The sequence below is a fragment of the Macaca fascicularis genome, chromosome 2 (assembly GCF_037993035.2).
Source record: "Macaca fascicularis isolate 582-1 chromosome 2, T2T-MFA8v1.1".
Taxonomy (NCBI): domain Eukaryota; kingdom Metazoa; phylum Chordata; class Mammalia; order Primates; family Cercopithecidae; genus Macaca; species Macaca fascicularis.
In genome coordinates, this window is record NC_088376.1 from 112,478,299 (window position 1) to 112,495,606 (window position 17,308).

Genomic DNA, 17,308 nt, shown 5'->3' on the forward strand with positions numbered 1-17,308 from the left:
CAGTCCTAACTATCCCTTGACTAGTCTTAGAGGGCCAAAGGCCTGAAGTTGGGCGGGGCACCCCTCCCCCATACTCCTGGTCCTGAAGGCTCCGGACCACCCGGACCGGCCGCCGGGGTGTGTCCTGGAACGGACTTGCCTGGCCATGGGGGCGAGGCTACCATGATGGGGCGTGACTTTCACGGTGGGGGCGTGGTTAGCCAATGAACAGAGAGGTGCGGGCCGGGGCGGGGCTTGCGCGCGGGTGCGGCGCGCTGCGGCGCGGCCGACGCAGGCAGAAGCGGGCGGCGCGCGGAGCTGGCCGCTGGATTGGCTGGAACACTCGCGTGTCAGGGGGTTGCTAGGCTCCGGCCGTGCGCCCCGCCCTCGCGCTCAGCGCCCTCTCACCGCCCGGTACGTGCTCGCGCGGAGGCTGCGGCGCGGCGCGGGGCTTTCGCTCCTTAGGCTTGGAGGCGGCAGCAGCGGCAGAGGCGGTAGCTTTGCGCCGAGTCCCCGGGGAGCGGCGGTGGCGGCGTCCTGGGGCCGGGAGTAGCGAACACCTGCCGCCGTCCTCCCGCCGGCGCTGGGTGAGTGCACTGCCCGCCCCAAGCCGCTGTGCCTGACTGCTCGGGCCCCCATCCCTGCTGCTGGCTGAGCCTTCCGCGGAACACCTGCTGCTGCTTGCTGTTAGGCCCGGGGCGGGGACACGGCCGCGGACGTCCTTGTGGGTGAGGAGGCGGAGCCGCCCCTTTGCTCTCGGTCCCACAGGCAAAGGCTCGGAGCGTTCGGCTGCAAGGCCCGGGCCGCGCGCCGCGGCGGTGGGCCAGGCCTTAGCTCGGCCCGCGCTCCCAGGAACGCGGAGCCTGCGCTTTGGCCGCGGTCGTGAGCCGCCTGCGGGCCGCCTCCCGGGCTTCCAATAGGGGTTGTGGCCCATTTGGGCCGGATTCCGACTGTGGGCGTCGAGCCCCGCCAGAGGCAGGGAAGGGCACCGCTGCCACCACTGCTCGGTCAGAGCTGCTTAGAGCCTTGGTGGGTTCCCTCACCCTTACTTGAGCTCCTTTGGAAGCCTACTTACTTACTACCTTTTCATTTGTATTTGGCAGACCAGGTTCTCCTGGGAGTGTATTTGGATAGTGTCTCCATAGCAAATGTCATCTCGACTTGGAATCTTTGCCATAAATTCCAAGTTAATTTCCTACAGACTCATCTGGTAACTTAAAATGCATCCTTTAATCTCTATAACTTGAAAAGTTATTGTTTTTGTAAATCGAGTTACTTCAGAATTAGTTTTAATGGTGACGATGAAGTTTTGACTGATTGGGGCAAGAGCCTGGGACAGCACCTTCGTAGCGCAGAGTTCTAACTTAAGATTCCATCCTGCTGCTTCCCTAAATAAGCGAGTAGAAGTGACTCCTGGCATAGAAGCCAGACTTCGTGAAGGGAGGGTGGTGTTTATAGGACATAATTCCAGATAAAGAGTTGGATGTGCTTTCAGGTGTTTTGGAAAGTCTGGTCTAGATCGGGTATTGTAATTTTACCAGGTTCTATGCTTAGTGTTCAGAGACATTTTGGAATGTTCCTGTTCTAAAAAAGAATTTCACCTTACTACATTTTGGAGGCATAAAAATCCATAGTTTGAGTATGGAGAAGTTTAGTTGAACTTCTGTGCGTTTTTTTTTTGGCTGTGAACTAAGGAAGAAGAGCGCATGGCCTGTGTGCTTCAAAGAGGCTGAGGAGCTGTATTTTGGAGAAATCAGATTCAGTAGGGAGTTGGATCCATCATGTAAAGATCCTATGGGATATAAAAACTTGTGTTGATGTGTGCCTTTGGTAAAAGAAGCACAGTGCAAATCGTCACTGTTCTTAAAAATTGATTTGGCAAAAGCATTTTTTCATTTTAACAAGTATTTTGATTCACTACCTGCCAAATTCTGTGGTAGATCGTAGGAACCCATGTAAAAGAGTCTGCTTCTGCCCTTAAGGAATTCAGTTTAGGGGGCAGTGGGGACCGGGGAACCCATGATTAATAGTGTCTGCCCACTAAGCGTGCTCGCATAGTAGCCTGAGTGGAGAGGGAATTCCTGAGCTGTGGCTTTCAGGGCCAGCAGGAATTAGTGGGGGACATCAAGGCTTGGACACAGGGAACCACATGTACATGAGCACCTAAAATAGTGCTTGGGAGTCCTCCAGCTTGGCAGGTGGGAGCTCTGGGCCTGCCTTGTTTACAGGAGTTCCAACTTTGTATGCGGGGTGCAGGAGTCTAGGGAGCCTTTTAATTAGTAGAGTGGTGTGACCCAGACTTGTGTTTAGAAAGATATTGCTGGTGGAGTGTCAGGGAGAGGGAGGGGGCCAGGACCTCTGGCAGTTAAGTCAGCCAACAGAGGAGAGATGGGGAGGGAGAAGGGCCCATCAGAAAGGAGAGACTGAAAAGATAGTACAGAGGGGATGTCCTGCCGTGATAGGGGAGGAGCTACGTTCTGGAATGCCTGGGCCAGAAGACCAAGCATAACCAAGGATTTAAATTCCTTCTTGACTACTTGGTATAGTGGCCCACAGAGTTGCTTGTGTCTGGTTACTGTTGAGGATGGTGGGATTTGGAGGGACCACTTAGACTGCAGTCGATTCATGGGAAAGGAGGCCTGGCATTTGATCATTAAAAACTTTATCGCTGGGTACGGTGGCTCACGCCTGTAATCCCAGCACTTTGGGAGGCTGAGGTGGGCGGATCACAAGGTCAGGAGATGGAGACCATATTGGCTAACACAGTGAAACCCCGTCCCTACTAAAAATAAAAAAATTAGCCGGGTGTGGTGGTGGGCGCCTGTAGTCCCAGCTACTCGGGAGGCTGAGGCTGAGAATGGCGTGAACCCGGCAGGTGGAACTTGCAGCGAGCTGAGATTGCGCCTCGGCACTCCGGCCTGGGTGACAGAGCGAGACTCCTTGTCTCAAAAAAAATACAAAAAAACAAAAAACTTTATCTCCAGGCCGGGCGTGGTGGCTCATGCCTGTAATCCCAGCACTTTGGGAGTCCGAGGCAGGTGGATTACCTGAGGTAAGGCGTTCAGGACCAGCCTGGCCAACATGTTGAAACCCCATCTCGGCCGGGCGCGGTGGCTCAAGCCTGTAATCCCAGCACTTTGGGAGGCCGAGGCGGGCGGATCACAAGGTCAGGAGATCGAGACCACCGTGAAACCCCGTCTCTACTAAAAATACAAAAAATTAGCCGGGCGCGGTGGCGGGCGCCTGTAGTCCCAGCTACTCAGGAGGCTGAGGCAGGAGAATGGCGGGAACCCGGGAGGCGGAGCTTGCAGTGAGCCGAGATCGCGCCACTGCACTCCAGCCTGGGCAACAGCGTGAGACTCCGTCTCAAAAAAAAAAAAAAAAAAAGAAACCCCATCTCTACTAAAAAATATAAAAATTAGACAGGCATGGTGGTGGGCTCCTGTAATCGCAGCTACTTGGGAGGCTGAGACAGGAGAATCGCTTGAACCCTTCAGGCGGAGGTTGCAGTGAGCCGAAAGCCTGAATGACAAGAGCGAAACTCGGTCTCAAGAAATAAAAATTAAAGAAAACCCAACTTTATCTCCTACTTGAACCTGGGGTATTGCATTTCCTCTTGGGCATAGCAGGCATCTTAACCCATGAGAGTCAATGTGTGTTCATGCTTGTGGAGGCAGATGAGAGCATACTTGATTTCTTTTCTTTCTTTCTTTCTTTTTTTTTTTTTTTTTGATACGGAGTCTTGCTCTGTTGCCCAGGCTGGAGTACAGTGGTGTGATCTCGGCTCACTGCAACCTCTGCCCCCTGGGTTCAAGTGATTCGCCTGCCTCAGCCTCCCAAGTGGCTGGGATTACAGGCATGTACCACCACGCCTGGCTAATTTTTGTATTTTTAGTAGAGAGGGGGTTTCGCCATGTTGGCCAGGCTGGTTTCAAACTCTTGACCTCAGGTGATCCACTCTCCTCGGCCTCCCAAAATGCTAGGATTACAGGCATGAGCCACTGCTCCCCGCCCTAATTTTTGTATTTTTTGTAGAGATGGGGTTGAACTTCTGAGCGCAAGTGATCTGCCTTCCTCAGCCTCCGAAAGTGCTGGGATTACAAGCGTGCTCTGTCGCCCAGGCTGGATGGAGTGCAGTGGCGCGATCTCAGCTCACTGTAAGCTCCGCTTCCCGGGTTCATGCCATTTTCCTGCCTCAGCCTCCCAAGTAGCTGGGACTACAGGCGCCTGCCACCACGCCTGACTAATTTTTTTGTATTTTTAGTAGAGATGGGGTTTCACCGTGTTAACCAGGATGGTCTCAATCTCCTGACCTTGTGATCCGCCTGCCTCGGCCTCCCAAAGTGCCAGTATTAAAGGCGTGAGCCACCGCGTCTGGCTTTTCTTTTTTTTTTTTTAGGATGGAGTTTCGCTCTTGTTGCCCAGATTGGTGTGCAATGGTGCGATATTGGTTCACCACAACCTTCGCCTCCCAGGTTCAAGCAATTCTCCTGCCTCAGCCTCCCGAGTAGCTGGGATTACAGATATGCATCACCACGCCTGGCTAATTTTGTATTTTTAGTAGAGACAGGGTTTCTCCATGTTGGTCAAGCTGGTCTCAAACTCCTGACCTCAGGTGATCCGCCTGCCTCGGCCTTCCAAAGTGCTGGGATTACAGGCGTGAGCCACCTTGCCCGGCCAGCTACTTTTTTTTTTGAGATGGAGTCTCGCTCTTTCGCCCAGGCTGGAGTACAGTGGCGCGATCTTGGCTCACCGCAACCTCCACCTCCCGGGTTCAAGCGATTCTCCTGCTTCAGCCTCCCAAGTAGCTAGGATTACAGACATGTGCCACCACGCCCAGCTAATTTTTGTATTTTTAGTAAAGATGGGGTTTTACCATGTTGGTCAGGCTGGTCTTGAACTCCTGACCTTGTGATCTGCCTGCCTCGGCCTCCCAAAGTGTTGGGATTACAGGCGTGAGCCACCGCACCCAGCCAGCAATTTCTATATATAGGAATTTAGAGTAGCTTACAAAATTATACCAACCAGAAGGCTTAATTTAGCCTTAATGAATAGGGTTCTCTATTTTCCAATTTTTTAGGTTTGATAGCTAAGCATTTTCTCCCCCCCCCCCTTTTTTTTTTTTTGAGACAGAGTCTTGCTCAGTCACCCAGGCTGGAGTGCATTGGTGCAATCTCGGCTCACTGCAAGCTCTGCCTCCCGGGTTCATGCCATTCTCCTGCTTCAGGCTCCCGAGCAGCTGGGACTACAGGCACCCACCACCATGCCTGGCTAATTTTTTTTTTTTTTTTTTTTTTTTGAGACGGACTCTCGCTCTGTCGCCCAGGCTGGAATGCAGTGGTGGGATCTCAGCTTACTGCAAGCTCCGCCTCCCGGGTTCATGCCATTCTCCTGCCTCAGCCTCCCGAGTAGCTGGGACTACAGGCGCCCGCCACCTCGCCCGGCTAGTTTTTTGTATTTTTTAGTAGAGACGGGGTTTCACTGTGTTAGCCAGGATAGTCTCGATCTCCTGACCTCGTGATCCACCCGTCTCGGCCTCCCAAAGTGCTGGGATTACAGGCTTGAGCCACTGCGCCCGGCCATTTTTTTTTTTTTGTATATTTAGTAGAGATGGGGTTTCACCGTGTTAGGATGGTCTTGATCTCCTGACCTCATGATCTGCCCACCTCGGCCTCCCAAAGTGCTGGGATTACAGGTGTGAGCCACCGCGCCTGGCCATAGCTGAGTGTTTTCTTGGTTTTACGCAGGATCCAGGGTAGGAAGGTGGATGAGATGCATTAGTAGAGGATCATAAACCGAGGGTGTCGGTTTATGATTGGTGAAGCTGGTCTGTGTTTTGTGTTGGAGTGATTAAATCTGAACAAACTTTAGCAGTATGTTGACTTAATTTATATTTATGTTTTAAAAGCAGGATTCTACTGGGAACAATCAGCTGCATATTTAAAAAATTACTTTTATGACCAAATGTCTTTATCTTGCTTGTCATGAGATACATTTAATGGTGTTGAGGTTTTGGGCCGGGCGCAGTGGCTCACACCTGTAATCCCAGCACTTTGGGAGGCAGAGCCGGTTGGATCACCTGAGCTCAGGAGTTCGAGACCAACCTGTCCGACATGGTGAAACCCCTTCTCTACTAAAAAAATAAAAAAATTAGCTGGGCGTGGTGGCATGCACCTGTAATCCCAGCTACTTGGTAGGCAAATTGACTGAACCCAGCAAGTGGAGGTTGCAGTGAGCCAAGTTTGAGGTTTTGCAGTGTTGAGGTTTTGCTTCTCAGTTATACCTTTTTGAGCTAATCGTTTTAAAAAAACCCACTGTCTAAAATACGCTGAAATTAATTTTATTATTTATAATTTTTGGTTCTGGATTGACTGTACAGAATATGTTTCATTTTCTTACTGTGACCTTTGACAAAGAAGGGTGACTAATTGGTGGTGTGGGCAGGAGACTCAGTGACATTCCCCACTTCCTCTGGAGTTGGTCGGTGTGGTATAATTCTATTTCAGTTGTGGGCATTCACCAATATTGTTTCCTCCTTTTCCTGCAGGGCCTCTGCTCTCCAGGAAGATAAGGCTTTTAAAGCAGCCTAGCACTAGAAGGTGAGGTAAGGTACTTGAAAAGAGACATTTCTGGCCGGGCGCGGTGGCTCATGCCTGTAATCCCAGCACTTTGGGCGGCCAAGACTGGCGGATCACGAGGTCAGGAGATCAAGACCATCCCGGCTAACACAGTGAAACCCCGTCTCTACTACAAATATAAAAAAATTAGCTGGGCGTGGTGGCAGGTGCCTGTAGTCCCAGCTACTCGGGAGGCTGAGGCAGGAGAATGGCGTGAACCCGGGAGGCGGAGCTTGCAGTGAGCTGAGATCAAGCCACTGCACTCCGAGACAGAGCGAGACTCCGTCTCAAAAAAAAAAAAAAAAAAGAAAAGAGACATTTCTGCAAAAGAAAGTTGAGGGATAATCACATACTGGCCAAAATGATAACCACAGAATTATATTTATTTATTTTTTTGAGACAGAGTCTTGCTGTGTTGCCCAGGCTGGAGTGCAGTGGCGTGATCTTGTCTCACGGCACCCTCTGCCTCCTGGGTTCAAGCAGTTCTCCTGCCTCAGCCTCCCAAGTAGCTGGGATTACAGGCATGCGCCATCACACCCAGCTAATTTTGTATTTTTTAGTAGAGGCGGGGTTTCTCCATGTTGGTCAGGCTGGTTTTGAACTCCCGACCTCAGGTGATCCGCCCATCTTGGCCTCCCAAAGTGCTGGGATTACAGGCATGAGACACTGTGCCCAGCTTATTTATTTGTTTTTGAGACAGGATCTCCGTCTGTCACCCATGCTGGAGTGCAGTGGCATGATTACAGCTCACTACAGACCTCGACTTCCTAGGCTCAAGCTATCCTCCCACCTTGGCCTCTCAAGTAGCTGGGACTACAGGGGCATGTCACCATGCCCGGCTAATTTTTTTAACTTTTTGTGGAGATGGGATCTCACTATGTTGTCCAGGCTGATCTGAAACCCCTGGGCTCAAACGATCCTCCCACCTCAGCCTCTCAAAAAGTGCTGGGATTAATAGACATGAGCCACCGCACCTGACTTAGAATTTTAAAACATTAATAGCGGTGGAAAAGCTCTATTGGATAATACGTATATTTAAGTAGTGTGGAAGATAAAAGTGGAAAGAGGCCGGGTGCGGTGGCTCATGCCTATAATCCCAGCACTTTGGGAGGCAGATGTGCACGGATCAACTGAGGTCAGGAATTTTGGACCAGCCTGGCCAACACGGTGAAACCCTGTCTCTACTAAAAATACAAAAATTATCTGGGCGTGGTGACAGGTACCTGTAATCCCAGCTACTTGGGAGGCTGAGAAAGGAGAATCACTTGAACCTGGGAGGTGGAGGTTGCAGTGAGCCGAGATCCCGCCATCCCACTACAGCCTGGGCAACAAGAGTGAAACTCCATCTCAAGAAATAAGTGGAAAGAAAAGGGCTGGGCGCAGTGGCTCACACCTGTACTCCCAGCACTTTGGGAGGCCGAGATGGGTACATCATTTGAGGTCAGGAGTTCGAGACCAGCCTGGCCAACATGGTAAAACCCCGTCTCTACTAAAAATACAAAAAGTAGCCAGGCATGGTAGTGTGCACCTGTAATCCCAGCTACTTGGGAGGCTGAGGCAGGAGAATTGCTTGAATCTTGAATCTGGGAGGCAGAGGTTGCAGTGAGCCGAGATTGTGCTGCTGCACTCCATCCTGGGCGATGGAGTGAGACTATGTCTCAAAAAAAAAAAAAAAAAAAAAAAATGGTGGAAAGAAAAAAGAAAAGGAGGCGGATCTCATGCCTATAATCCCAGCACTTTGGGAGGCCAAGGCGGGAGGATTACTTGAAGTCAGGAGTTTGAGACTAACTTGGGCAACAGAGAGAGACCCTGTCTCTACAAAAAAATAAAATTAAAATTAGTTGAGTGTGGTGGCACGCGCCTGTAGTCCTAGCTACTCGGGAAGCTGAGGTGGGGGGATCTTTTGAGCCCAAGAGTTTTTATTTTTATCTTTATTATTTTTTAAAATTTTTTGTAGAGGCCGGGCGCGGTGGCTCAAGCCTGTAATCCCAGCACTTTGGGGGGCCGAGACGGGCGGATCACAAGGTCAGGAGATCGAGACCATCCTGGCTAACATGGTGAAACCCCGTCTCTACTAAAAAATACAAAAAACTAGCCGGGCGAAGTGGCGGGTGCCTGTAGTCCCAGCTACTCGGGAGGCTGAGGCAGGAGAATGGCATGAACCTGGGAGGCGGAGCTTGCAGTGAGCTGAGATCTGGCCACTGCACTCCAGCCTGGGCAATGACAGAGTGAGACTCTGTCTCAAAAAAAAAAAAAAAAAAGGCCGGGCGCGGTGGCTCAAGCCTGTAATCCCAGCACTTTGGGAGGCCGAGACGGGCGGATCACGAGGTCAGGAGATCGAGACCATCCTGGCTAACACGGTGAAACCCCGTCTCTACTAAAAAAATACAAAAAACTAGCCGGGCGAGGTGGCGGGCGCCTGTAGTCCCAGCTACTCGGGAGGCTGAGACAGGAGAATGGCGTAAACCCGGAAGGCGGAGCTTGCAGTGAGCCGAGATCGCGCCACTGCACTCCAGCCTGGGTGACAGAGCCAGACTCCGTCTCAAAAAAAAAAAAAAAAAAAAAATTTTTTTTGTAGAGACAGGATTTTGCCATGTTGCCCAGGCTAATCCGGAACTGCTGAGCTTAAGCGATCCACCTACCTCAGCCTCACAAACTGCTGGATTACAGATGTGAGCCAGTGGGCCTTAGCCTAGGAGTTTGAGGCTGCAGTGAGCTTTCGTCACAGCAAATCACGCCACTGCACTCCAGCATCGGTGACAAAGTGAGACCCTGGCTCAAAAAGAAAAAAAAAAGAAAAAGGAAAAATCCCTTATTCCCCTTCCCTTTTTTTTTTTTTTTTTTTGAGACGGAGTCTCGCTCTGCCGCCCAGGCTGGAGTGCAGTGGCCAGATCTCGGCTCACTGCAAGCTCTGCCTCCCGGGTTCACGCCATTCTCCTGCCTCAGCCTCCTGAGTAGCTGGGACTACAGGCGCCCGCCACCTCGCCCGGCTAGTTTTTTTTTGTATTTTTTAGTAGAGATGGGGTTTCACCGTGTCAGCCAGGATGGTCTCGATCTCCTGACCTCGTGATCCGCCCGTCTCGGCCTCCCAAAGTGCTGGGATTACAGGCTTGAGCCACCGCGCCCGGCCTTTTTTTTTTTTTTTTTAAATGGAATCTCGCACTGTTGCCTAGGCTGGAGTGCAATGGCGTAATCTCAGCTCATTGCAACCTCTGCCTCCTGGGATCAAGCGATTCTCCTGCATCAGCCTATTTGAGTAGCTGGGATTACAGGTGCCCGCCACCACGCTGAGCTAAGTTTTTGTGTTTTCAGTAGAGATGGGGTTTCACTGTGTTAGCCAGGCTGATCTCCTGACCTCGTGATCCTCCCATCTTGGCCTCCCAAAGTGCTGGGATTACAGGTGTGAGGCACTGCGCCCAGCCCCCATCCTGTTTTTTTTTTTCTGTAAATAGGGAATACAACACATGGTACAAACTTAATTAAAAGTTCAAAAGGATTATACAAAGGAGGGAAAGAAACCTTCCTTCCATCTATCCTCTTAGCCTGTGGTTCGCCTTTCCAGAGGCATTTGTGATTCCCCCGATTCCTGGGTCTCCTCCAAAGATGGCCCTTGGCAATGTTTTTACCAAGTTTGAGTATAGATTTTTTTTTTTTTTTTGAGACAGAGTCTCTCTCTGTTGCCCAGACTGGAGTGCAGTAGCTTGATCTCTGCTCACTGCAGCCGTCACCTGCTGGATTCAAGTGATTCTCCTATCTCAGCCTCCTGAATAGCTGGAACTACAAGCGCGTGCTACCACACCCAGCTAATTTTTTTATATTCAGTAGAGACTAGGTTTCACCATGTTGGCCAGTCTGGCCTCGAACTCCTGAACTCAGGTGATCCCACCCATCTTGGTCTCCCGAAGTGCTGGGATTACAGGCGTGAGCCCCCATGCTGGCCTGAATATAACATTTCTTTCTTTTTTTTTTTTTTTTTTTTGAGACGGAGTCTCGCTCTGTCGCCCAGCCCGGGCTGGAGTGCAGTGGCGCGATCTCGGCTCACTGCAAGCTCCGCCTCCCGGGTTCACGCCATTCTCCTGCCTCAGCCTCCCGAGTAGCTGGGACTACAGGCGCCCACAACCGCGCCCGGCTAATTTTTTGTATTTTTAGTAGAGACGGGGTTTCACCGTGATCTCGATCTCCTGACCTTGTGATCCGCCCGCTTCGGCCTCCCAAAGTGCTGGGATTACAGGCGTGAGCCACCGCGCCCGGCCAACATTTCTTTTTTTGTTTGAGATGGAGTTTTGCTCTTGTTGCCCAGGCTGGAGTGCAATGGTGCAATCTCAGTTTACTGCAACCTCTGCCTCCTGGGTTCACGCCATTCTCCTGCCTCAGCCTCCCGAGTAGCTGGGATTACAGGCGTGTGCCATCACACCTGGCTAATTTTGTATTTTTAGTAGAGATGGGGTTTCTCCATGTTGGTCAGGCTGGTCTCGAACTCCTGACCTTAAATGATCTGCCCACCTCAGCCTCCCAAAGTGCTGGAATTACAGGCGTGAGCCACCACGCCCAGCCCTGAATATAACATTTTTTTCTTTTCTTTTTATTTTTTTGAGACAGAGTCTCTCTCTGTCGCCCAGGCCAGAGTACAGTCGCGTGATCTTGGCTCACTGCAAGCCTCACCTCCCAGGTTCATGCTATTCTCCTGCCTCAGCCTCCTGAGTAGCTGGGACTACAGGCGCCCGCCACCACGCCCGGCTAATTTTTTGTATTTTTAGTAGAGATGGGGCTTCACCATGTAAGCCAGGATGGTCTCGATCTCCTGACCTTGTGGTCCATCTGCCTTGGCCTCCCAAAGTGCTGGGGTTACAGGCGTGAGCCACTGTGCTCAGCGAATATAACATTTCTAATGGTTAGTCTGTCCCTAGTTCTTAGACAGTTTGGTTCTTTTTTTGTTATTTTTTTTCTTATTATTTGTTTTAGCTATCTCCTACAGGAAAGAGGTTATTTCTTACTTTGGTTGTAATAGATAATGTTGCAATTAACATCTCTGCATAAAGTTTTTTAAAAGAGGTTTTAGTATCATAAGAAGTGACTTGTGATTTACAATTTTGTAGAAGCACATTTATCAATGTCAAGTAAGGCAGATTTGTAATGATTTTTATTTTTAAGTATTGTGCACGTTTTCTATAGTCCTTTTTCTGTGACTTGCATGGATTTGTGATATTTATAGCCACGTAGAGACCTAGTCTCAGTGTTCCCTGCCCTTGGGGGCATCAGCAGCCACAGATTCATTCTTTTTTTTTTTTTTTTTTGAGACGGAGTCTCGCTGTGTCTCCCAGGTTGGAGTGCAGTGGCGTGATCTCGGCTCACTGCAAGCTCCGCCTCCCGGGTTCACGCCATTCTCCCGCCTCAGCCTCCCAAGTAGCTGAGACTACAGGCGCCCGCCACCACGCCTGGCTAGTTTTTTGTATTTTTAGTAGAGACGGGGTTTCACCATGTTAGCCAGGATAGTCTCGATCTCCTGACCTCGTGATCCACCCGCCTCGGCCTCCCAAAGTGCTGGGATTACAGGCTTGAGCCACCGCGCCCGGCCGATTCATTCTTGCTGAGGCAGTCACGGCCCTTGGATACCCTAAGTATAGGGGAGTGTGCCAGTTGTGGGGAGCTCAAGGATGAATGAAGCACTTGGAAGGATATGTCGTATTCAGGGAAACAGTAGCCAGTGCCCAGCTTGGTTCTCTGTTTTGGCATTTACTCTTCATTTCTGTGGATGTTGTTTTTGTATATTAAGTATGAGAATCTACAAACAAGCACCTCTTACAGAGTTCTTTCTCCTAATCGGTACACAGTTTTCTGTATCTGTGGGTTCCACATCTGTGGATTCATCCAATTGTGGATTGAAAATATTTGGGAAAAAAGGATGGCTGCATCTGTGTGAAACATGAATAAACTTTTTCCTTGTCATCATTTCCTAAACGTTATAACAACTATTTTCATACCATTTACATTAGATGTTCGTACATTATTTGCAAATATTACACCATTTTATATAAGGGACTTGAGCATCTGTGGATTTTGGTATCCTGGAACCAATGCCTCATGGATACCGAGGGAAGAGTTTGTAAATGTATTAAAACAGAGTAGTGGAATTGGAATTAAATTCTTTTGATTTTGCAGGTATCTCTGTTTAGCCTCTTCACTGTTCTGGGAACATTTTCCCGCAGGCATCCTAGGGGTTGATGGGAAATTTACTTAAGATTCCCAAGGCTGTCTATGGCAGAAGTGAACCAGTTCTGCCTTGGTTGTCATAAACACCTCTGTTAATTAGCTCAGTTGTTCTCCAGGGGTGGATTGATTCTCTAGCCAGCTTTTGCCAAGAAAAATGATGTAGTCAATAATGGAATTCCAAATAAGATTTCCTTTTTATTTGGCTATTAATCAGAACCTGGGTACCATCCATTTTCTGGGCCCTAATTTTACTATGGAATGTTTCCATAAAACATGCATCTGATTACTGTAAATGTCCTGTAAACACTCCTGCTTGGGCTGGTGGGTCATCTTTTTTTTTTTTTTTTCTTTTGAGACAGAGTTTCAGTCTTGTTGCCCAGGCTGGAGTGCAATAGTGTGATCTCAGCTCACTGTAACCTTCCCCTCCTCGGTTCAAGTGATTCTCCTGCCACGGCCTCCCAAGTAACTGGAACGATACACCATGCGCCACCACGCCTGGCTAATTTTTATATGTTTAGTAGAGATGGGGTTTCTTCATGTTGGTCAGGCTGGTCTCGAACTGCTGACCTCAGGTGATCTGCCCTCCTTGGCCTTCTAAAGTGCTGGGATTATAGGCGTGAGCCACTGCACCCGGCCTGTAGGTCATCTTTATGTCCAATCTGCCCTGACCTCTGGGGAGGTCAAGGATACCTTGCCTTCTAGGATTTTTTATATTGGAGACCAGTCCGATGAGTAGCCCTTGAGCAGGGGGTAGATTTTTTTTTTTTTTTTTTTTGAGACGGAGTCTCGCTCTGCCGCCCAGGCTGGAGTGCAGTGGCCGGATCTCAGCTCACTGCAAGCTCCGCCTCCCGGGTTCACGCCATTCTCCTGCCTCAGCCTCCCGAGTAGTTGGGACTACAGGCGCCCGCCACCGCGCCCGGCTAGTTTTTTTGTATTTTTTAGTAGAGACGGGGTTTCACCGTGTTAGCCAGGATGGTCTCGATCTCCTGACCTCATGATCCGCCCGTCTCGGCCTCCCAAAGTGCTGGGATTACAGGCTTGAGCCACCGCGCCCGGCCGAGCAGGGGGTAGATTCTAAGTCTTGGAGAAAATGAGGAAGTTCTACCTCTTATGTGAGGTATGATTGAAGAAATTGTGTTTTCTTTGTTTTTTGACAGGCAGGGTCTTGCCCTGTTGCCTAGGTTGGAATGTGGTGGCATAATCATAGCTCACTGCAGTCTTGACCTCCTGGGGTCAAGCAATCCTCCCACTTCAGCCTCCTGAGTAGCTGGGACTACTAGCATGTGCCACTATGCCCAGCTAATTTTTTAATTTTTTTGTAGCGATGAGGTCTTGGCTATGTTGCCCAGGCTGGATCCTCCTGCCTCAGCCTCCTAAAGTGTTGGAATTATAGGGGTGAGCCACTACGCCCAGCCCAGAAGTGTCTTATATTTTTAGACTTTTGAGCAGTGTTGGAATGATTGAATCGCCTGAGTGGAGAAATTTGGTAGGAAGAGACTAGAAGAGAGGCTCTTTATTAAAGACCTAAAAATAGAATTCATTAAAGTCACAAATAGATAACAGTAGGATTCCTGTCTCACTCTCTCCTGCTTTGGGTTTGTGCTACCAGCTGTTGCATCTGCTTACCTAGAAAATAGAATAATATTTTGTCAGAAGGGTCAGCAGTATAGTCCTAAAACATTGTAAGTCTGAGGATGTGCTTTTTCCAGTTTTAAAAGTAGTTTAGAAACTGACCAGATTCTTTCATGTAGGGAGGAAATCTTAGCAGGAGACGTTGGTTCTTCTGCTCATAGTGCCAGTCCTAACCTGACAGGTCCTGTGGGGTCCCCCGTCTCTTCAGAGCCCTGAGCCTTTTTCCCTTCTAGTTGACCATTGCTGACTAGGGAGGGATCTCCTATGTAGGTCATCTGATTACCTGATTTGATCATATGGTACTTCTGTTATTTTGGAGGAGAGGGTCTCCTTTTGATTCTAATAGCTGGAGATGAAAATGGCTCCGTATGCTTTCTTCCTGTGGAGGGCTCTGCTGCCCTGAGCTGCATGTGCCCTTTACATCTGTGTGAGGGGGTGGAGGAATGTCCTGGCCTCCCCACTTCCATCCTGCTATGGGCTTCCAGGGAGAATGGGGCCCATTGTGGGCTGTGCCCAAAGGCACAGTCTTCTGCCTCAGTGTCAGGCTTACTGTGGTCTCTGTGTCCAGTTTGCTGTGATCACTGGGTGCCAAGGGGCTGGGAGCTCAGGAAGCCATTGCTGCTTTTTTTTTTTTTTTTTTTTTTTTTTGAGATGGAGTCTTGCTCTTGTCACCCAGGCTGTAGTGCAGTGGCACAATCTCTGCTCACTGCAACCTCCGCCTCCCAGATTCAAGCAATTCTCCTGCCTCAGCCCCCGGAGTAGCTGGGACTACAGGCACCTGCCACCACGCCTGGCTAATTTTTTTTTTTTTTTTTTTTTGTTTGAGACGGAGTCTCGCTCTGTCACCCAGGCTGGAGTGCAGTGGCTGGATCTCGGCTCACTGCAAGCTCCGCCTCCCGGGTTCATGCCATTCTCCTGCCTCAGTCTCCCGAGTAGCTGGGACTACAGGCGCCCGCCACCTCGCCCGGCTAGTTTTTTGTATTTTTTAGTAGAGACGGTGTTTCACCGTGTTAGCCAGGATGGTCTCGATCTCCTGACCTTGTGATCTGCCTGTCTTGGCCTCCCAAAGTGCTGGGATTACAGGCTTGAGCCTCCGCGCCCGGCCAAAATTTTTTTTTTGTGACAGAGTTTCACTCTTGTCACCCAGGCAGGAGTACAGTGGCACAATCTCAGCTCACTACAACCTCTGCCTCCTGGGTTCAAGCAATTCTCCTGCCTCAGCCTCCCGAGTAGCTGGGCTTGCAGATGCCTGCCACCATGCCCAGCTAATTTTTGTAATTTTGGTAGAGACGGGGTTTCACCATGTTGGCCAGGCTGGTCTCAAACTCCTGACCTCAGGTGATCCACCCGTCTCGGCCTCCCAGAGTTCTGGGATTACAGGTGTGAGCCACTGTGCCTGGCCTATTTTATTTTGATCTTATTTATTTATTTATATATTTTTGAGACGGAGTTTTGGTCTTGTCGCACAGGCTGTTGTGCAATGGCGCAATCTTAGCTCTCTGCAACCTGTGCCTCCCAGGTTCAAATGATTCTCCTTCCTCAGCCTCCCGAGTAACTGGAATTATAGGCACCCGCCACCACGTCCAGCTAATTTTTAAATTTTTAGTAGCGACAGAGTTTCGCCATGTTGGCCAGGCTGGTCTCGAACTCCTGACTTCAAGTGATCTGCCTGCCTCAGCCTCTTAAAGAGCTGGGATTACAGGCATGAGCCACCGTACCCAGCCCCACTCTTGATTTTTAAATGGTTGCCTCAAACTCTGTCCTATGATTTTTCGGTTTAAAAACTTTTTCTGTGTTTGAATGCTATTTTAAAGCAGTTCCTTGTTTCTCCCTGTAGGGCATAGCCCAGAAATTGAGAAGTTAGCACAGCTGGAATTGAGTCTTTTTCATATCTATGTTATCAAGCCGGGTGGGCTGAGGTGAATATGGAAGGCTCTGTGGGCTGTGGTCATGGCCTCACCTGCTGGTCTCAAGCTCTGGGTAGAGAGACTTGCCTTACAGGATAGGATGTGTGTTCACTGCTAGTGCTGCTGCTATGCTGGCAGGTGGCTGAAGTTTTGAGCACTTGGAGGGGCAGAATGTTGATTAATTGTAGGATGGTCTCAGACTCCATGCCCAGGAACTTGTCAGCTGGTCTTGTCTTTCTTGTGTGCAGACCCTACTCCAGCTTGCCCTGAAATTTGGTAGGCAGCCCAAGCCTGTGTCTTTTGTGAGGGTAACTCAGTGCTCACCTGAGAGACAGAGCCACTGCGTGATTGGCTGGCGCTATGAGAACGGAGTCTTGTTCTGTCGCCCAGGCTGGAGTGCAGTGGTGCGATCTCAGCTCACTGCAACCTTTTGGAGACAAAAGGCCATGGTCGTGTCTGACCTTTATCTTTGTTGTAACGACCCTGAAACCCTGGCCTGAGTCTTTGAGGTGGAATTTGCCCCAAGAGAAAGTGTCATGTAGTATACCAGAATTTATCAAGCCTTTCCCTAGTACTAGGACACTTAACATGTGCCTGCAGTATTTTTGTTCGTTTTGCTATTATTTCACATTTAATTTCATTTTTGTAAATACTTAAATAATTTTGAAGCCAAATTCAGATTTTTTCATCTTTATGTCCACTTAGGTTGCTTAGACCTCAGGTGGTAGACCAGGTTTTGTTTTCTTTTTCTTTTTTTTTTTTTTGAGACAAAATCTCACTGTTGTCCCCCAGGCTGGAGTGCAGTGGCATGATCATGGCTTAGTGCAGCCTGAATTCCTGGGCTTAAGCAATCCTCCTGCCTCAGCCTTCTGCAAAGCTGGAACTACAGACGTGTGCCACCATGCCAGCCTATTTTTTTTCTTTCTCTTTTGTAGAGACAGGGTCTTGTTATGTTGCCCAGGC

The 17,308-nt window shown here is 49.6% G+C and overlaps 1 protein-coding gene across 22 annotated transcripts in view; it reads left to right on the top strand.

Annotated features, from left to right (window-relative positions):
* Positions 1-276: 276 nt before the first annotated feature.
* The window catches only part of DAG1 (dystroglycan 1), a 75,093-nt gene continuing 58,061 nt past the window's right edge, over positions 277-17,308 (top strand). For 2 of the 22 annotated variants that reach the window (XM_045386268.3, XM_074032207.1), the window contains exons 1-2: positions 277-393; positions 6,527-6,583. The gene's annotated coding sequence lies outside the window, so the exon portion shown is untranslated. Of the gene's footprint in view, positions 1,009-6,526; positions 6,584-17,308 lie in introns of all 22 variants that reach the window. The other 20 variants (XM_045386266.3, XM_074032205.1, XM_074032198.1 and 17 more) reach the window with 11 other exon arrangements.